Source organism: Prunus avium, chromosome 3, assembly GCF_965620075.1.
Source record: "Prunus avium chromosome 3, drPruAviu1.hap1.1, whole genome shotgun sequence".
Taxonomy (NCBI): domain Eukaryota; kingdom Viridiplantae; phylum Streptophyta; class Magnoliopsida; order Rosales; family Rosaceae; genus Prunus; species Prunus avium.
Window position 1 is genome coordinate 34,926,893 of NC_142286.1, and position 19,925 is coordinate 34,946,817.

At 41.6% G+C, this 19,925-nt stretch overlaps 1 pseudogene; it reads left to right on the forward strand.

Annotated features, from left to right (window-relative positions):
* Positions 1-10,946: 10,946 nt before the first annotated feature.
* LOC110770188 (G-type lectin S-receptor-like serine/threonine-protein kinase At2g19130 pseudogene) lies at positions 10,947-13,760 on the forward strand (annotated as a pseudogene).
* Positions 13,761-19,925: the final 6,165 nt, after the last annotated feature.

Consider the following 19,925-nt stretch of genomic DNA (forward strand, 5'->3'; position numbering starts at 1 on the left):
TTTGCCACTTGCCCATTAAACAATGGCAAGTGGTCCCTCATCTCCTGCCTATATAAGGGAACAAACCCCTCTCCAGCAGGGGGCTCCGATTTCTCCTCTCCATGAGCCTATCCAGAGATGCCCAAGCTCTCCCTCTCTTCCTCCTGTATTTCGGCTCCAATTCTCCTCTCCATGCGCATATCCGGAGACACCCAAGCTCTCCCTCTTCCTCTTGTATTCAGGCTCTCAAGCCTCTCTCTATGTATAATGTAATACTCATTTATAATAAATACCAAGCTCTATAGTGGACGTAGCCCTATTCATGGGTGAACCACTCTAAATCTGTGTAATGTGTGTGATTGACCATATGCCCTCTAGGGCCGTGCTAAATCACCCGTTAACAGTTGGCGCCGTCTGTGGGAAACGACACAAAAGGTTTATGTCGTTCTCATTACTCTCTTCTCCACGGTGAAGCCGTTTCTCCACAGTGAAGCTCATCTCCACCGTGAACAACCGCCTTCACGGTCTCTCTCCTCCATCTTGTCCCTGCTTAGACAGTGCAGCAGGCAAAAGAAATGGTGTTTGTCAACTCTCACGTGCTCAACGGAAGAGATAAGTTATCTCTTTTGCTACCTCTGGTGATTTTTACAAAAAAAATATTATATCACATTACCATGCCATTGCCATATGCCATTACATGAAAAACACTTGTTAAAGTGGCATTCACGTATGTAGTATCACAAGTATAATAAATTGGCAGCTTTCTTAGAGAAAACCAAGGCTGTGCACATGCATACCTCTCAGCTTTCTTAGAGAAAACCAATGCTGGGCATATAGAAATTCGCACACCTATTTGAGTTTTTTGGAAAAGTTCCTCCAAAAAGGTTGGTGTGGTCCACGTGGCTTTTGCCGATTGGTGGGTTTTGTAGGTGAGTTACTTTGCAGGTTTGGAAATGATGGTTGTCTATAGAAAGCCTAATCACAAGTATAATAAATTGTCCACAACGTGGGGTTTGCATGCTCCCATGTGCTTTTTGGGAGACCACCCAAAGGTGTGAGCATACGGGTAGAAAAAATCCGTCACGTGTCTCCTTCACTAAAATGCTATGTAATATAGCTATAATGTAAGAGTATGTATTATATCTCTGACGTCAACGTGCTGACTCCGTGGTCGTATGTGCCTATTTGGTGAAGCCAGTGGCCGGCCACCTTCATTTTCGTATCCCCTGTGACTTTTGGTGTTTGTGCTGGGCTCGGAAGTAAATACCCACACATGCTAGAAGTTACCACCACACCACTAATGCATATACCTAAATTAGCGAATATGTTTACACATGCATGAAACTACTCCATTGTGCATGTTTACAGCACCACTTACGCCATTTGCATCGTTGTATAATCATACCAGCTCGGCACCACACCTCCAGTGTGCTCAGATTAGCTCGGTACCACAACTCCAATGTGCCCACAAATCGGCTCGGTATTACGCATGTGTGGATAGAAAGGCACCACTTACTACCTTGCATGCTCAAGTCTCCACGGCGTAGCCGACCCGAGAGCCTTGCATGCTCAAGTCTCCACGGCGTAGCCGACGCACCTTGCATGCTCAAGTCTCCACGGCGTAGCCGACCCACCTTGCATGCTCAAGTCTCCACGGCGTAGCCGACCCGAGAGCCTTGCATGCTCAAGTCTCCACGGCGTAGCCGACGCACCTTGCATGCTCAAGTCTCCACGGCGTAGCCGACTCGAAAGCCTTGCATGCTTAAGTCTCCACGACGTAGTCGACCCGAGAGCCTTGCATGCTCAAGTCTACACGGCGTAACCGACCCGAGCGCCTTGCATGCTCAAGTCTCCACGGCGTAGCCGGCGCACCTTGCATGCTCAAGTCTCCACGGCGTAGCCGACCCGAGAGACTTGCATGCTTAAGTCTCCACGACGTAGTCGACCCGAGAGCCTTGCATGCTCAAGTCTACACGGCGTAGCCGACCCGAGCGCCTTGCATGCTCAAGTCTCCACGGCGTAGCCGGCGCACCTTGCATGCTCAAGTCTCCACGGCGTAGCCGACCCGAGAGCCTTGCATGCTCAAGTCTCCACGGCGTAGCCGGCGCACCTTGCATGCTCAAGTCTCCACGGCGTAGCCGACCCGAGAGCCTTGCATGCTCAAGTCTCCACGGCGTAGCCGACGCACCTTGCATGCTCAAGTCTCCACGGCGTAGCCGACTCGAAAGCCTTGCATGCTTAAGTCTCCACGACGTAGTCGACCCGAGAGCCTTGCATGCTCAAGTCTACACGGCGTAGCCGACCCGAGCGCCTTGCATGCTCAAGTCTCCACGGCGTAGCCGGCGCACCTTGCATGCTCAAGTCTCCACGGCGTAGCCGACCCGAGAGCCTTGCATGCTCAAGTCTCCACGGCGTAGTCGACCCGAGAGCCTTGCATGCTCAAGTCTACATGGCGTAGCCGACCCGAGAGCCTTGCATCCTCAAGACTACACGACGTAGCTGACCCGAGCGCCTTGCATGCTCAAATCTCCACGTCGTAGCCGACTCGAGCGCCTTGCATGCTCAATCTCCACGACGTAGCCGACCCGAACACCTTGCATGCTCAAGTCTCCACGGCGTAGCCGACCCGAGCGCCTCGCATGCTCAATCTCCACGACATAGCCGACCCGAACACCTTGCATGCTCAAGTCTCCACGGCGTAGCCGACCCGAGAGCCTCGCATGCTCAATCTCCACGACGTAGCCGACCCAAGCACCTTGCATGCTCAAATCTCCACGTCGTAGCCGACTCGAGCACCATGCATGCTCAAATCTCCACGTCGTAGCCAACTCGAGCACCTCATAGTCAATCTCCATGTCGTAGCCGACCCGAGCACCTCGTATGCTCAATCTCCACGTCGCATATGACCCGATCACCTTGCGAGGTTAATTCTCCAAGGAACAAAAGCTTCCCCTCTCCAAAATACCGGTTGATTGCCTCCGCCAACAAGGAACTTACATAAAGGTCCCAGTCGAACTAGTTCTCTACTAGGAACTTGGGGGCTGGGGAAACATCTTGTATGTCAGCTCGCCTCACCACCACCGCCAACCTGTCCCACCATGGTTTAAAGAGAGACGACGAGGTCCCACCATGGTTAAAGTGAGACGAAAAAGGGTATATCGTCCATAAATTAGTATGTAGCGTGTCACGTAACATATATCATTTTCACATGATCATCACATACATCATATCATCATCACATACATCCTCATCACGTCATCATCACATACATCCTCATCACGTCATCATTACATACATCTCCATTATGTCATAAATGCGAAATTGTATGTGTGAACTCCATTACGGCTCGCCTCGCCACCAAGACCTACCAAGGCTTGATTCTCCATGGTTTACCTCGCCATAAGGCCTATACGAACTCGCCATCGAAAGGTGTACAGCTTGCCTAACCTCCAACCATTTGCAGCTAAGGCTCATTACTCACAACAGACTCATCGACTCAGCCAAACAAAGATTGACTTGAAAAGTTCCCAGTCAAGGACTCGTTCTCAACTAAGAACTTGGGGGCTTGTTGTTATACATATCTGGTTGATACTAGAAATGACCTACCAGAAATGGCCTACCATAAATAGCCCACCAGGAGTGGCTTACCAGATATTTCCTAGCCAATATGGCTTACATGATTACTTGAAAGTTCCCAGTCAAGAACTCGTTCTCAACTAAGAACTTGGGGGCTTGTTGTTATACATAACTGGTCGGTACTAGAAATGTCCTACCAGAAATAGCCCACCAGGAATGGCGTACCAGATATGGCCTAAGCCAATATGGCGTACCCGAAATGTCTTACCCGTTTCAATACTGCCTAAGCCAATATGGCCTACTCGAAATGTCCTACCCGAAACGTCATACCCGAGCAATATGTGCTAGCCAAGCCACTACCCCAGGTCTCCTGACAGCCCGTGCCTTCCCCACGTGCCCAGCTCATACCCCACTGAGGATGTCTCCTGACAGCCCATGCCTTTGCCACTTGCCCATTAAACAATGGCAAGTGGTCCCTCATCTCCTGCCTATATAAGGGAACAAACCCCTCTCCAGCAGGGGGCTCCGATTTCTCCTCTCCATGAGCCTATCCAGAGATGCCCAAGCTCTCCCTCTCTTCCTCCTGTATTTCGGCTCCAATTCTCCTCTCCATGCGCATATCCGGAGACACCCAAGCTCTCCATCTTCCTCTTGTATTCAGGCTCTCAAGCCTCTCTCTATGTATAATGTAATACTCATTTATAATAAATACCAAGCTCTATAGTGGACGTAGCCCTATTCATGGGTGAACCACTCTAAATCTGTGTAATGTGTGTGATTGACCATATGCCCTCTAGGGCCGTGCTAAATCACCCGTTAACATTCTGCATTGTAATTTTCTAGAAGCTGGATTGGGGTATCGACCCTCACTTATTTGGAGTTTGTTGATATGGGGGAAGGATTTGTTGAAGGCAGGTTTGAGGTGGAGAGTTGGAAATGGTGAAGATATACAAGTTTATCAGGATCGGTGGGTGCCTTTACTAATGAATTTCAAGATTATCTCAATGCTACAATTTGATGCTTCTATGAAAGTATGTGAGTTGTTTACTGCAGCCAAACAATGGGATGAAGAGTTACTAAAAGCTAATTTTTGGGAACAAGAAGTAAAGGCTATCCTCCAAATTCCATTGGCTTCAATTCGTAGAGAGGATAAATTAATTTGGCACTATGATCGGAGTGGCAAATACTCAGTCAGAAGTGGTTATATGGTTGCATGCATGAAGAAGCAGAGGGAAAATGGCATGGAAAGGTCCTCGACACAAGATGGTACATTGTTATGGAAAAAACTATGAAATTTGCAGGTGCCTAATAAAATCAAATTCTTTCTATGGAGATGTATATGGGGGTTTTTGCCTTGCAGACAAAATCTTTACCATAGGAAGATCTTGAATTCTCCAATATGTCCACGTTGTGGGAAGAAAGTGGAGTCAGTTATTCATGCAATATGGGCTTGTAATGAAGTGAAAGCAATATAGTCTTTATCACACTGGAGCGCAAATCGACATGAGTGGAGAATTACATCTTTCAAGGAACTTTGGCAAGCTGTGATTGTGGTCTCAAGTAAAGAGGAGGTGGATCTTTTTGCTTATCTATGTTGGGATATTTGGAATGACAGAAACAATCTGTTGTTTCAAGGACGAAGTCTTGAGAGTGTATTAGTGTTTAATAAAGCTTTGGCTTATCAGATGGAGTTTTACTCTGTAAATCTTGCCCCTATATGCTCAGTCAGAGTTTTACTCCCATAGAAGGCAAGGGCTCAGTCAGAGTTCTGTTAATTGGCATGCCTCATTGGATGGTCAATACAAAATTAATGTTGACGAGGCAGCCAAACTTGCTGGGTTAGTGCGAGGAGTTGGAGCAGTGATTCGGAATGGAAATGGGGAGTTTATGGCTGCTTGTTCTCGACAAGTGCTAGGACATTTTAGTGCACAAGCTATGTAACTAATTGATGCAAACAAAGGTCTTCGGTTCGCATATGATCTTGGCTTTCATGACACTGTGCTAGAGATGGATACGCAAGGGGTGGTAGATAGAATCAATTCTAATGAAGAGTGTTTTGAAGCGGAAGGGAATCTAGTGGAAGATATCAAGGAGATGCAGGGGTGGTTTAGATCTTTCTCGTGTAATTGGCAACGACAAGAAGGTAACAAGGTTGCCCATGAGCTAGCTCAATATGGCACTAGGAACGCTGGTTTTTTCACATGGATTGAGGAGGAGCCATTATGGCTAACTCCTTTTCTTTCTATAGATCTAGAAGCTAATGGCCGATCTTTGTGTTTGATGGCAAGTGGGAGGTGCTCTTTTTCCTTTGGGGGTTTTTTATGCTAAAGGTTTTTTACAGAGGCCCAAGCTTGCACATCCTTTTGTTTTCTTCTCAGTGTATTATGTTATCTGATTATTGAATGAAATTCCTTTCATAAAAAAAAACAAACAAACAAACCTTCTCTTTTGGACCTTCTCCCTTTTCCTAATGACATGTGTCATTTTCTTTACACTTAAAATAATGTCATTAATACTTAAGACAAGCTTACTCTTATTAAATATAGGGCCCCTTAAATATTGACTTTCATGTTTCCATCAATTTATCATTTATTTATTTTTTACAATTTTCTTATTACGTTGTTAAAAAATTAATTTAAACGTGATATATCATATATTGATGAAGAACCACACGTGTGGTGAAAAATGCAAATTCACGTGGAAACAAACATGTATGAAAATTCCTGGGTCTTGGATGCATGTTGATGTTGATCGCTGGAATGATATAGGTGTTCCAAGCATTGTTTTTACCATCTCATCCATTTCCGCCATCTGGAACTAATTTTTAGGTTGTTTCATGTTGATTTTTTTTAATAAAAAATCTGACCTTTTTTTTCTTTCTTGTTTAACTTTTAACAAGATGATAAGAAAGTTGTAAAAAAAAAAAAAGGATTAATTGAAAGAAACATAAAAGTCAATACATTTAGTAAGGGTAGATTAGGAAAACAAAAGCTAGCTTGTCTCAAGTATTAATGACATTGTTTTAAGTGTAAAGTAAAGTGACACATGTGATTAGGAAAATGGAGAAGGTCTGTTGCATCGATTCAGCTGCTCCGTAATTGATTCAGCTACATCCTCAACTTGTGATACTCGCAAATGCACGAGCCGTTTGGTAGTATAGCATATGTAAGTACGAGGTCGATTCCACAGGGATTGGTGATTGAATGATCCAATTCAATTTCCCTACACAAAACAAAAATGAAAATAAAAGAACATAAAACAAGAAGAAAGAAAAGAACTAATACAAGATGGTGAGGTTTTAGAATCCACCCTAATTGTTCGAATCATATTATGGCAACAAGTAAACAAATTGATTCACTCATGACGATGCTCACAAATAAGTCCATGGTGTTTGGATCAGAATGCATTGAACATCACAAGGACCCCAAAGCATGGTGTTTACATTAGGAGTTCCAGAAACCAAATCACATGAACCATTTCTATGTAGTTCATGAGTTGCTAATGGATGGAATGAAGATGATCCCCAAACCTTCCTAACAAGAGCATAATGCATAAAACCTTAGGTGATAAATCAAAGGATGCAAAACAGCTCCATTAAAACAGTGAAGAAGAATTCATGAATGAAATCAAACTTTATAAACTCAAACCATGATACAAGACCAGAAAGATGTTTATTAAAACTAATGACAGAAAAACAAAGTAAAGCTAAGGAAACACAAGAATAAAATGAGAGGTAAAGGGAGGAGAAAAAGATAAGGATAACATGCTAGAGATGGAAAAGCTTCATCTCCATGGCTTCCAGGAGGCCAAAGCCTCCCAACTGTTGCCTTTTTTCTTCTCTCCCTTTGTGACTCTCAACTCTCCCTCTCTTTGTGTACAATGTAAGTGTAAATGATGGATCTGAATTTCTTGACCCTTAGCTCTTTGGAGACTCTCTATTTATAGGCACAATGGTTAGGTGAATCAGATTATACAATTGAGTTCACTAACCACACCCACTGCACCTAACACACAATTGCATTTGAAAACAATTCCTCTTCTCTTTAGGCTTAGTGTTGCAGCTCCCACTTCATCTTCTTTTATTTCTTTTAGCTGCTGCAAAACTCCACTCCAATTATAACTAATGAATCCGCTTCACCTAACTTTCCCACAATCAATAACACCTCATGCTTAGGTCAGAATGACCAACACACTTAGCTCATCCTTAGGTCAGCATGACTAGCAACTTCAAGGGCTCACGAATTGGGCTTCCCTTAAGCAAATGATGAATTTGAGCCCTCCATCTTGAATTTTAGAATGTCATCTTTCCAACCACATGTTATTTGGGCCAATCCAAGGTCGAAGGAAGAAGTTAAGGCCAAAACAAGTTGCTAACTCATTTGATAGCATAGACAAAATTCATCATGAGCATGTTTCTGTGTTTGACAGGTGATAGACTCCAGATTTATCCAATGAGGCTTAATTTTGGATATGTTATAATAAACACCCATTGGAACAACTGTCATGAAGGATGTTGCCTCATCCGAGCTGGGTAGGTTGCTGAAACAAAGCTTGCAATGTGACATATGAAATTGGACTGGCAAGGGAGTGTAGCCTAAAATGGGTTTGTCTTTAAGCTCTTCTTCCATTCATCCAAATCAGGCCTTAACATGCTTGAATTGCATGAATTATGCTCTCTTTCTCTATTGGCCTACAAAACACATAAAGAGAGGCAAATGACTCAGAATTCTAATAAACTAAGCAAAATGAGTAAGTAAATAGGGTATGTATATGTATGAAATTATGAGCTTAACAAGGTCCAAAAGAGAAGGTTAGAGAGAAGTTTTTTTTTTTTTTTTGGAATAATCAAATAGAAACTTCATTAGATAAACTTCAACGGTACTATCAAAGACGTCAATAAGACATCTAAAATACCAATCCCAAGAGGGTAACAAACTAACATGCTAAAAACACAACTAATGCGGACAAAAGATGCACTGAAACTAGCTCACATCACCACAATTAACCATAAGCCCAAATAAAACCCACAAACCCAACATAACCAAAACCCTAAAACAAACCATAAGCCTGGACAAACCCTACCACCACCACATGATGAAGCATCGTCGCGGCCACACTCACCATCGCATCCGTAACAGATTTGGGGAAAATATGATTTTCAACGATCTACCTGTCTGCCGCGCAAATCTCACGGCTTGGAGTTCCGGGCCGAGGGGATATGCGTTAACACGCGGTTTCCTGCTTTTGGGTGCGGTGCGGTTTGTGCGCAGGCGTGCCAGCACGGTCTACTGTGCGTCGATGAATTGATGAGTGTTGGATGGTTGAGTGGTGCGCCTGTTTGAACTCGTCTTCTTAATCAAACGATTGTAGCCGAGAGAGGAAATGGTCTCGGTTGTTAGGTTCACGGCCTGAACTACAAGGCCGTTGAGTGATGGTGTAGTTGGTGGGTTTTGGGCGGTGCTCCGGCGCGCTGCTCAGGGAGCGACGGTCGTATGATATATGGGGTGAGTGAGTGAACAACAAAGATGGTGCTCCGGCGCCTTGAAAATCAAGGGTCGTATGATATATTGATGAATGAGTTTTCCTTACAATCTATCACTACTCCTAGGAAAGCAAGTAAAGATATTGAAAGTGCATTACAGGAAAAAATAAGTTGCTCCGTGGGAGGCTTTGTTTTGGTGTTGAACCCTTTGAATGTAGCTCGAGTCTTGTATTTATAGGAAAAGTCCCTGGAGGAGTAATCGAGGCTAAAAATCTGCATGGTGGAGCTGGATTGGAGCAAGTGGGCAGTCCAATCGACATTTGGGATCGTGAAGTATGGTGGTGTGACCCCAGAAATCCCGGTGAATCTCGGCCGTCGCTCTTGATCGGGTTCTGAGCTTCTGGCCGTGGAGACGCATTTATGGCCTGGATAGCTGATGAACCAATATATCAGGCTGTCAGAATTCTTGTGAGAATGTCCACGTCTAATCGCTCTGATCCCTATCACCAAATTCTGACTTCAGTCACTTCCCACCTTCCCTCATGCATTAAATGCTTCCTTGTAGCCAGTGGGTTTGCTGCATTAAACAGGCACTGCTTCATTAAATGAAGCCTGGGTCCCTGGTATCACGTGATGATCAGACTTTAATGTTTCTGGCCGCGATTTTGTTTGGCCTCGGCCTCGGCCTGCGCTTGAGGCCGAGATGATCATGCCTTAGCATTTCTTCTTTTGTCTTTTAGGAAGGCGAAGTACCCTGGCGAAACGCTGCGTTTCACCTTTACGAACAAGCGCCAGGGCCGAGAGAAAGGGCTCCTTCGGCCAACTTATGGCCGTGATTTATTAGGCACAAACACTACCTGTGCATAAGAGCGAACAAATAAACGAAAACAACAACTTTGCCAAAGAAAAATTGAGTGATTTGCTAGCAATCCCCTTATATTTATGCTGCATGTTTGTTAATAAATATCCCAAATTGATCATTCATATATACAAATTGTAAGAGACATGAAGGCCACCAAAGACCTATCAAAGACTATTAATTAAACCTCCACGCTCCTGCAATAATGCACAAGTTAAGTTAGTAGTGGTGGAGCACATTGAGGCCACCAACTAGCTAAAAAAGCTTGACCAGAGGTCAAGATAGAACCTAGCAACGAGCAGGGCTGCGATGAATGAGTCTTTATTGTTGGACTTTTCCCTTCAAGTACTAAGGTTGGTATGAACATTTATCACACAAAAACATATTAAATGAACGGCTGAGATTGCTTCCGTATGAACCCAACCAATGAACGGCTGAGATTGGTTGGAAAAATATTTGCCTCTGCCCTGGAAGAAAGGATACAAGTTATTACAACCACTACCAAAAAAACCAAAAATAAATCAAATAAATAAAACAGCAATAAAGCACAAATCTAGCAAAGAAAGTGATTTGTGTAGCCTTTTCAACACGGGAAAACAAAAGGAAAATCTAGCCAATGGGTCCAAGTTTCAAACTTTTTGTTCATCTGTTGGTGGGTAGAATTGGTCATGACCGAATTCTTGTTGACTGTTGAAAAAGGTGTATAAATTTGCTCAAACGAAAGTAAGGCGATGCTCATTTCTATATTACCATAATGAAACAATTGAAACGCAAATTGATTGACTTGGTCCATTGCGGCTGACAAAGCTACAAATTGCATCAAACTCTGTTCATATATGGTTTTTGTGGTCCAATCTTATTGGATGGTTGGTTGACCACATAACCTGAGTTTCTCCAAAGGTGACAAAATTTTACTTGCAGACAGAAGAGTTTATCTTTGACTTTTTGCCACATATGGCACACGATGATATTTTGCCGCACAGCTGCCCAAGTCCAAAATCCACCAAATGACCAAAACCATGTGGTAGAATAGAAAATTCAAGTCCACTATCTCTCTCTCTCTCTCTCTCTCTCTCTCTCTCTCTCTCTCTCTCTCTCTCTCTCTCCCCTTTTGTTTCAAGTTTTAAGTTCTTGGTGCAATACAGTATCTAGCACTTGTCTGCAAATTGGTTTTGTGCAGCCATGGATGCCAAAACCAAACAAAGTTTGGTGCTTTTGCTTTGCTTATGCCTACATCTCAAAACCCATGTTTGCCTTGCAGTTGACACCATCGCTGCAAACCAATCTCTCTCTGGTGATCAAACCATTGTCTCTGCAGGAAAGGTTTTTGAGCTGGGTTTCTTCAAACCAGGTAATTCTTCATACTACTACATAGGCATGTGGTACTCTAAACAACTAGTATCTTTGGAGACCATAGTTTGGGTGGCAAATAGGGAAACACCAGTTTCTGATAGATTTACTTCAGTCTTGAGGATCTCAGATGGTAATCTAGTTCTCTTTAATGAGTCCAACACTCCAATTTGGTCCACAAATTTAGCCTCCACCACAACCTCAGGTTCTGCACAAGCAGTTCTTTTAGATAGTGGAAACCTTGTCTTAAGAGCTGATGGGTCTAATGCTAGAACATCAGAGCCTTTGTGGCAAAGCTCTGATCATCCAGCTCATACATGGCTACCAGGAGGTAGAATTGGATTCAACACTGTCACCAATCAAACCTTAATTCTCACTTCATGGAAGAGTTCAGAGGATCCTGCACCAGGTCTTTTCACTCTTGAGCTTGACCCCAATGGAAGTAATGCGTATCTCATACTTTGGAACAGGTCTAGACAGTATTGGAGCAGTGGAGCATGGGATGAAAAGTCACGTATTTTCAGCTGGGTTCCTGAGATGAGGCTTAACTATATCTACAATTTCAGCTATGTTACAAACAAAAACGAAAGTTATTTCACCTATTCTGTTTATGATCCCAAGAAAATATCTCGATTCGTGATGCATACCTCAGGGCAGATTCAGCAACTCACATGGTTGGAGATTTCCAGCCAGTGGAATTTGTTTTGGAACCAACCAAGAAAGCAATGTGAAGTTTATGATTTATGCGGGGCATTCGGCAGTTGCAACGAGGTAAGCACGGTCGCCTGTAATTGTTTAACAGGTTTTGAGCCAAAGTTGCAGAGGGATTGGAATTTGCAGGCTTATTCTGGTGGGTGTAAAACCCTCTGCATTGTGAGAATGCTACTAGTGCTGACGGGAAGAAAGACCAGTTTCTGAAAATGGCTGGGATGTCATTGCCTGAAAATAAGCAGTCTGTGAATGTAACTATTGCTGGATGTGAATCAGCCTGCTTAAATAATTGCTCTTGCACTGCTTATGCTTATAATAGCAGTGGATGTTCAATTTGGATCGGAGACCTCTTCAATCTGCAACTCACATCAAGTGATAGTCAGGGAATAACTTTGTACCTCAAACTTGCAGCTTCAGAGTTTAAGGGTCCTAAAAGCAATAAGGGATTGATTATTGGTGTTGTGGCAGGCTCAGCTGCTGGAATAGCAATTCTCTTAGGCCTTATTGTGGTTGTAATCTTGAGACAAAGGAAGAGAGTGACTGGAACGGGAAAAGCAGTAGAGGGTTCATTGGTGGCCTTTGGGTACAGAGATGAGAGATCTGCAAGATGCAACAAAGAACTTCTCAGAAAAATTGGGGGGAGGCAGCTTTGGTTCTGTTTTCAAAGGGACCCTGCCTGATTCATCTGTCATAGCAGTAAAGAAGCTTGAAAGTGTCAGCCAAGGAGAGAAGCAATTCAGAACTGAAGTGAGCACAATTGGGACAATTCAACATGTCAATCTTGTCCGGCTTCGTGGGTTCTGCTCTGAAGGTACAAAAAGGATGTTGGTCTATGATTACATGCCGAATGGATCATTGGATTCTCACCTTTTCCATGATACGCGTCCAAATGTTTTGGATTGGAAAACAAGGTACCAAATTGCTCTAGGGACAGCAAGAGGGTTGGCTTATCTTCATGAGAAATGCAGAGATTGCATCATACATTGTGACATAAAGCCAGAAAACATTCTTCTAGATACTGAACTTGGTCCAAAAGTGGCAGACTTTGGCCTTGCAAAGCTTGTTGGAAGAGAGTTCAGCAGGGTTCTGACAACCATGAGAGGGACAAGAGGCTATCTTGCACCAGAGTGGATTTCAGGAGTGGCAATAACAGTGAAAGCTGATGTTTACAGCTATGGAATGATGCTGTTTGAATTCGTGTCGGGAAGACGAAACTCTGAGCAATCTGAAGATGGCAAAGTTAGATTCTTCCCAAGTTGGGCTGCTAGCCAGATAAGCACTGCAGAAACTGATGTGCTGAGCCTATTAGACCCCAGGCTAGATGGAAATGCTGATGTACAAGAGCTCACAAGGATTTGTAGAGTTGCTTGCTGGTGTGTTCAAGATGATGAGGCTCATAGGCCATCAATGGGCCAGGTGGTGCAAATCCTTGAGGCAGTTTCAGATGTCAACCTGCCACCAATACCAAGATCTCTCCAAGTCCTTGGAGACGACCAGGAGCACATAATATTCTTCACTGAGTCATCCTCAAGCCAGAGTTCGCATCAAAGGAGCAATAACACTTCAACAGCTTCCTCTCAGACCAAGAGCACCACATCTTCAACCATCTCCAAGATATCTGAAGAAGAGCATCAAATAAACACTTGATGTGCCTTTTCCATTTGGTCATTTGGTTTGAGCCTTCTTAGTAATTGTGATTTGTATTATATATTTTATATAGCTTCTTTTGATTTGGTATGATAATTGTATTATTGTTTATATATATGCCAAGAACCTTGCTTCAGAACAAAGTCTTTGGAGATAAAATTGCTGTTTCTATTTGAAACCTTCATTTGCACAAATGAAAATTGGACCGAAAACTATAATTGAATCATTGTCGAGTGTGTTGAGTGTGTTTCAATTGAACCACATAAATACACGATTTAACGGCTAGATAAAATGTAATCAAAACGAGAGTTTTCACTCTTGAGATATGCTCTTCTTGAAAGAGAATAGAGAAAAATTAAGGAAGTTTGATAAAAGAATTGCAAGATTGTGCCATCATTTTTTATTCATCTACATAAAATGGATAGAGCAAAAACGACAGCGTAGCAAACAGACGGCAAACATACAAAGCCAAACTCATGAACAGTGGTGCACCCCATCACACCATAAGAGAACCGGTGCTTAAAACCTTAATCAGGCGGGGACAGAGAACTTTGATTCGGTCAAGGAGTCTGTTGGTTCTTTTGATTGGTCACCTGACTGTAAGCTCATATTTGAATTTTTTGAATCCGAGCAGCCACATCAGCGAAAGCCTTTCTACAATAAGTATGTTCTTACAACTCTTATGACAAGATATGTTGTCGTTTTTTTCTTATATTGTTCTACACACCCATTTGGCGATCAAATATATTTGGTCGCCTAATGTATGTTTTTGGTCGCTAATTAATAGTACCGACAAACATTTCGTCGCAATCGAGTCGTCGTAGAAGGCGCGTCGTAGATACTTGAAACAACGACCAAAAACTATTTTGGTCACTAATTCTTATAAGAAACCAATAATTCGCGTCGCCCATCCTCACAATTTTGTCGTTAATCCCTTGCCTCGTTAATCCCTAAAGTTTGACAAGTGGCGCGAAAGTCCAAAGAATTGGAGACCAAATAAACATTTGGTCGCAGTTTACCTTTGACGTCCTAAATGTAACATCCCGGTCCTAAAAAGAAGTAAAATAATTAATTTAAGAGGAAATAAATTGGGGTAAACAATAAAATAAAATGATTTGAATTAATTAAGGTTTTTTTTTTGAAAATTTAAAATATTATTTAATTTAAAAAAGGGCAAAAAGGTCATTTTAAGTTCGGGAAGGAATTTGGGAATTTCGACTGTACCGGTGCGGAGAGCATGTCGAAACGAGTCCGTAGACACGTAGTGGGCTCGGATCGGAGTTATAACGAGAAAAGTATGATCTAAATACTTGGAGGGGCAAATTTGTAATTTAGAAAAACTGGTTTTAAAACCAGAATTTCTCTTCCTCTCTCTCTCTCTCTCCCTCCCGTGCGAACAGCCCCTCCCCCTTCATTTTTTTTTCTGCACAGCCGTGTGCGGCACGTGGGCACTGTAGCAGGGAGACATATTTTATCCTAAAATGATCTCCTGGTTGTCACGAGCGCGTAGAATTTTACGAATCTCAATTCGGATAACGTTTGAACCCCGAACGGATTTTACATATTGTGTGATTTCCGGGTTCGATATGTTAGAACCGTTGGATCGCTTTCCATTTAATATATGTTGATTTAGGTATTCCTATGATCGTGTAGGAATTCGCGGATCGGGAATCGGAGCCCCGGATGTTCCGATTTAAATAGTTAAAGTTTGTGTTTTACGATAACCGTCCGATCGTGCGATTGCGAGCGATCTAGCCGTCCAATCCGGACCAAACTTGTAGGATGTGAATCCTAGACCTTGTGGAACCCATAGGAACTTTCGGATCGTAAAATGGAGGTTGTGGGCCCCGCGGGCCCGGTTGACCAAGTTTGGACAGTTTGACCCTCGGTTGACCCTGAGTCTCCCAAGGTAGTTCCACTCTTCGAAGAGTACTAGAACGACCCCTTTTGGACGAGTCTTGACCGTCATTTGGTTTATGATGATTTTGTGGATTTATGAGATTGTTTTTATGGTTTTGTGATATAATCTCATGTTGTAGAAATTAATGATATATTTAAATTCCTTTTATATTTAATAGTTGAATGTTTAATTTCTGTAAAGTATCTGTGATATATTTGTGGATTTGATATATTCGAGTGTCTTGAGTTTATATATATAATATTTGAGAAAGCACTATCTTAGGTACTTCCCCGGTTATGGGTTTTATGCTTGAGAGTTTATTTGTCTACTATAAATAGGTATTGTGGGAAAAATTGAATTAAGAAATGGAATATTACTTTATAATATTTTATATAAGGATTATGAACTCCACCATCATACGTACCTTCCCCTTGGATGATGATATTTGGAAACAGTGGATATGGACACTGGGATTCATGGAAATGGATATATGGATGTGTTTTGAATATACTATTCACACACGTGCCGGGTTTCGGGCGTGTGGGCTTTATTGGTAATGGATCCTGGAATTGTGGGATGCCGGAAAAATTGTGGATATGGTTTGGAAATGTAAGTAGCCGGGGCATCCTTGACGGGGTGTTGACCGTAGACCCTTGATTGGGTAGTCTGCGCGCGTAGGACGGTTCCAGGCGTACGGGTCTTGATTCTTCGTCCGTACGTGCTGGGTTAGAGTATCAGTCCCCCAGTTGGACGACTCATCCCTAGCCACATGGACGTTTGAGGGCCGGATAAGTGTGAGCTAGTCAACAATCCCCTGTTGGATTGTTTCCCCAGTACATGATGTGCAACATCACATGTACCTTCCCTTGGATACTGATACATGGAAATTGTGGATATGGTCTGGATATGACGGAACCCGGGGCATCCTTGACGGGATGTTGCTGTAGACCCTTGATTGGGTAGTCCGCGCGCGTATGACTGTTTCAGACGTACGGGTCTTGATTCTTCGTCCGTACGGGCTGGTTGAGTTTAGTCCCCCAGTTGAACGGCTCGTCCCTAGCCACATGGACTTTTGAGGGCCGGATAAGTGTGAGCTAGTCAACAATCCCCGGTTGGATTGTTTTCCCCTGGTACGTGATGATGGTGAGAGGTGAGTGTATTTATGTATATATATATATATATATAATTATTCTTTTCTTGTTATACATATTACATATATGTATATGTGGTTTTGATTCTGGTTTGAGATTTGTGAGCCTGCACATGTATGAACGTATAAGCCCTGGATTTGGGCAGTGTTGTTTGGCGCCATACGCCTTGGATAGGGTATGGTTGCGGGATTGAACTGCTAAAAGGGGAATAATTGGATAATGTGTTTAATGTACATACGCCTTGAATAGGGTATGGTTACGAATTGAACTGATACAAAGGAAGAGTTTGAGAATGTGTTCATAGTGTTTTGTCGAATTTGAAATTGTGATGGATCTGAAATGTATAGTTGGTTATGTTGTGAATGATTGTTTATTTTCGGAGTTGTGACCGTTGAGATGAGAACTACGTGTGGCTTGATCCCTTGTCCAAGGGTACGTAGGCAGCCTAGGGTCTCACCAGGTGCAGCCGCGAGATATGATTGTGTTTAAAAGGTTTGATCGATTCTGCGCACGTGATTTTCGATGTGATTGTTGGGTTTGAATCCGGTTTAATGATTTCCGTGGTATTTATAAAGTTGTTTGAGACCATTAATTGTTTGGTTTATGTATTGTTCGACTTAAGAATATTGTTGGTGCTGTTTCGAATTATCTGAAGGCCGGAGGCCGATTATATGAATTGCATGAGATTAAATTGTGCGTGCTGCCTGTTGGTATATTAAAATGTGAATTTTGTGCAGATTGAAATTTGGGAAATGTTCAATTTATAGGGGAGACTCTGCCGAAATTTCGGTAGGAAGTCTCGTGCTCTTTTCCCTTAATTTGGAAAAGAGGCTGAGTTTTAGTTAGTGGGCCCGGCATCGGCGTGATGTCTAAATTTCCACAGGATTCGTCTCGAGTTTCGAGGAATTCGGGGCGGGTCCTGTCACTAAACTTTTGGTCTCAAAAAGTGTAAATGTTGGTCGCTGAAGATATGTATGAACCTTGATTTATCAGCAACCAAATAAAAATTTGGTCTTGGTTTATATTTAATGTCAATATTTTTGGTCGAGGAAAATCTGTCTACTTCTAAGTATTTGTCTCAAATACTGAATTATTTGGTCACATGTTGATTTTGATGTTTCTTTAATTGTTTTTAAAAACTGAAAAATACTTTTTGTTGAATATTAATATTATGCATTTTTTCTTTTTCTATAATTAAATTAATATAGTTTTGATAAAACTTGTATTAAATGTCCCAAATAAAATTACTATAAGACTTCCCCAACTAATTTTTTTATAAATTACACAACATATATCAGCATAAAAACATACCATACTCCATGCAACAATTTCTTTTTAAAAGGAAAAGGAATTCAAAAGCAAAATATAGACATAGCATAATTCACAAAATCACCACAGTCACAACACCTTAGTTCAAAGTCATTTCCACTGAAAGAATGGAGGCCAAGCTCCATATATTCTTCCCTTTGGTAAAACCAAATTATGCAGTCATTATTTCTCCATTCTAAGACTGTTACTAAGCCTGTATACTATTTTGAACCCAAAAAACAAAATGCATGTATACTATTCCTTTTGTATCCCCAAGTTTTGTAGTCATGATCTTTAACACCTGTGGGATAGAGAGTGTGACCTAATATCATGGAATCCCAAACACTGCCAATTGTTTGCTTGATCTTCTCAAACTCTCCAATCATCTTCCTTTACAAAAGAAACAAAATAAGGAAACGTCAATGGTCAAGAAGATACCAAAACCAAAAAAAGTTATATATATATATATATATATATATATATATATATATATATATATATATATAGAGAGAGAGAGAGAGAGAGAGAGAGAGAGAGAGACCAAAGCTGAAATTCACAATCTTAACTAAATAAGCCATTAAAAAAGAGTTTGGATCTACATAAGAAAACTAATTACTGGTCATCAATATTTAAGAATGTTCAAGAATGGTATTTGAACAGACTTAATTAAATTTGAATTCATTTTTCATACTTCTCAATATCAACTGTCTAAGCATACTTTTGTGATAATAACAGAAATCAAATCATCAATTACCACAAATGAAGAAGGAAAACAGTTCCGAAAAACCAATGTAAAGACTAATATCATGCATAGCACAAACCCATTAGAAAATATAAATCATAAAATCCAAAGTATAATCCACACCTTAAATGGGACTGAGTGTAATGAGAAGAGGTTCTTACCTCAAATGGTCCTCTGTCCAAAACCCCAAACCAAATCCTTCCACCTCCTCAAATAAATCTGACATGCAGAAACAGGATATTACCCTAGTTAAGTTAGACTCCTAAATGACATTGTTCTAAACACATTATAAAATAAAGAGAACTGGATTATGACCCAAAAAAAAAAAAAGATAACGAGAACTGAAGGGTAGATGGTCTGGGGACAGAGAGTGGAAAATAACTCAGGCCATCAGAAATCTTTGGGGAAAGAGGGGGTATTACAAACCTTTTTCTCACAAAGGAAGCATCCCATGTCCTATTCAACGTGTTTAGTGAACTAACAATAATAGTGCAGAAGTCCTTGGCAGACCTATGCAGGTATTTTGGTTTAGGACCAGAATTAATTTAAAATATGATTCTTTTTAAGTGTTAAAAATTAATAAAAACACAAGGACAATAATATATCTAATTGCTCAAATAGAAAAAATATGTCGTGGACCAAAGGGGCAGCAACAAGGTAAATGAAAACAAGCTGCAACACCCAAGCACCTTAAGACTTAATTCCACTTCCTACAAAGAAAGAACTCTAACTCACCTGCAATGCCAATGCCATATCCTTCTTCGTCTCCAACCACACTTTTTTCCACCCAGAAACATTTGATGGAGCTTTATTGCGAGTGATTACCTTGAAACTCCAATTCACTTGCAATGACAATGCCATATCCTTCTTCTGTCTCTTGCACTAAACTAATAACCCTCTCTAAATATCATCCTGCACATAAATAGAATAACAATCTACACTCAAATAGGGAAAAAAAAAAGATCAAATCCTAAAACTGGTTTGATATATACTACACTTAAAGTCCGAAATAGCATTCTATCTTTCCTTAGGTTAGAAAAAACAAAACAAAACAAAACGAAAGGAAAAAAACACTATCTTATCATTTGTAAGTTAAAACACAAAACACTACCTTTTCAATCTAAATCACTATAATCATCATTGTGATTACTAGATTGCTATCATTTTTTAATCAATCACAATCTTAACTGGAACACCTCAGTGCCTAACAAGATTTCTTC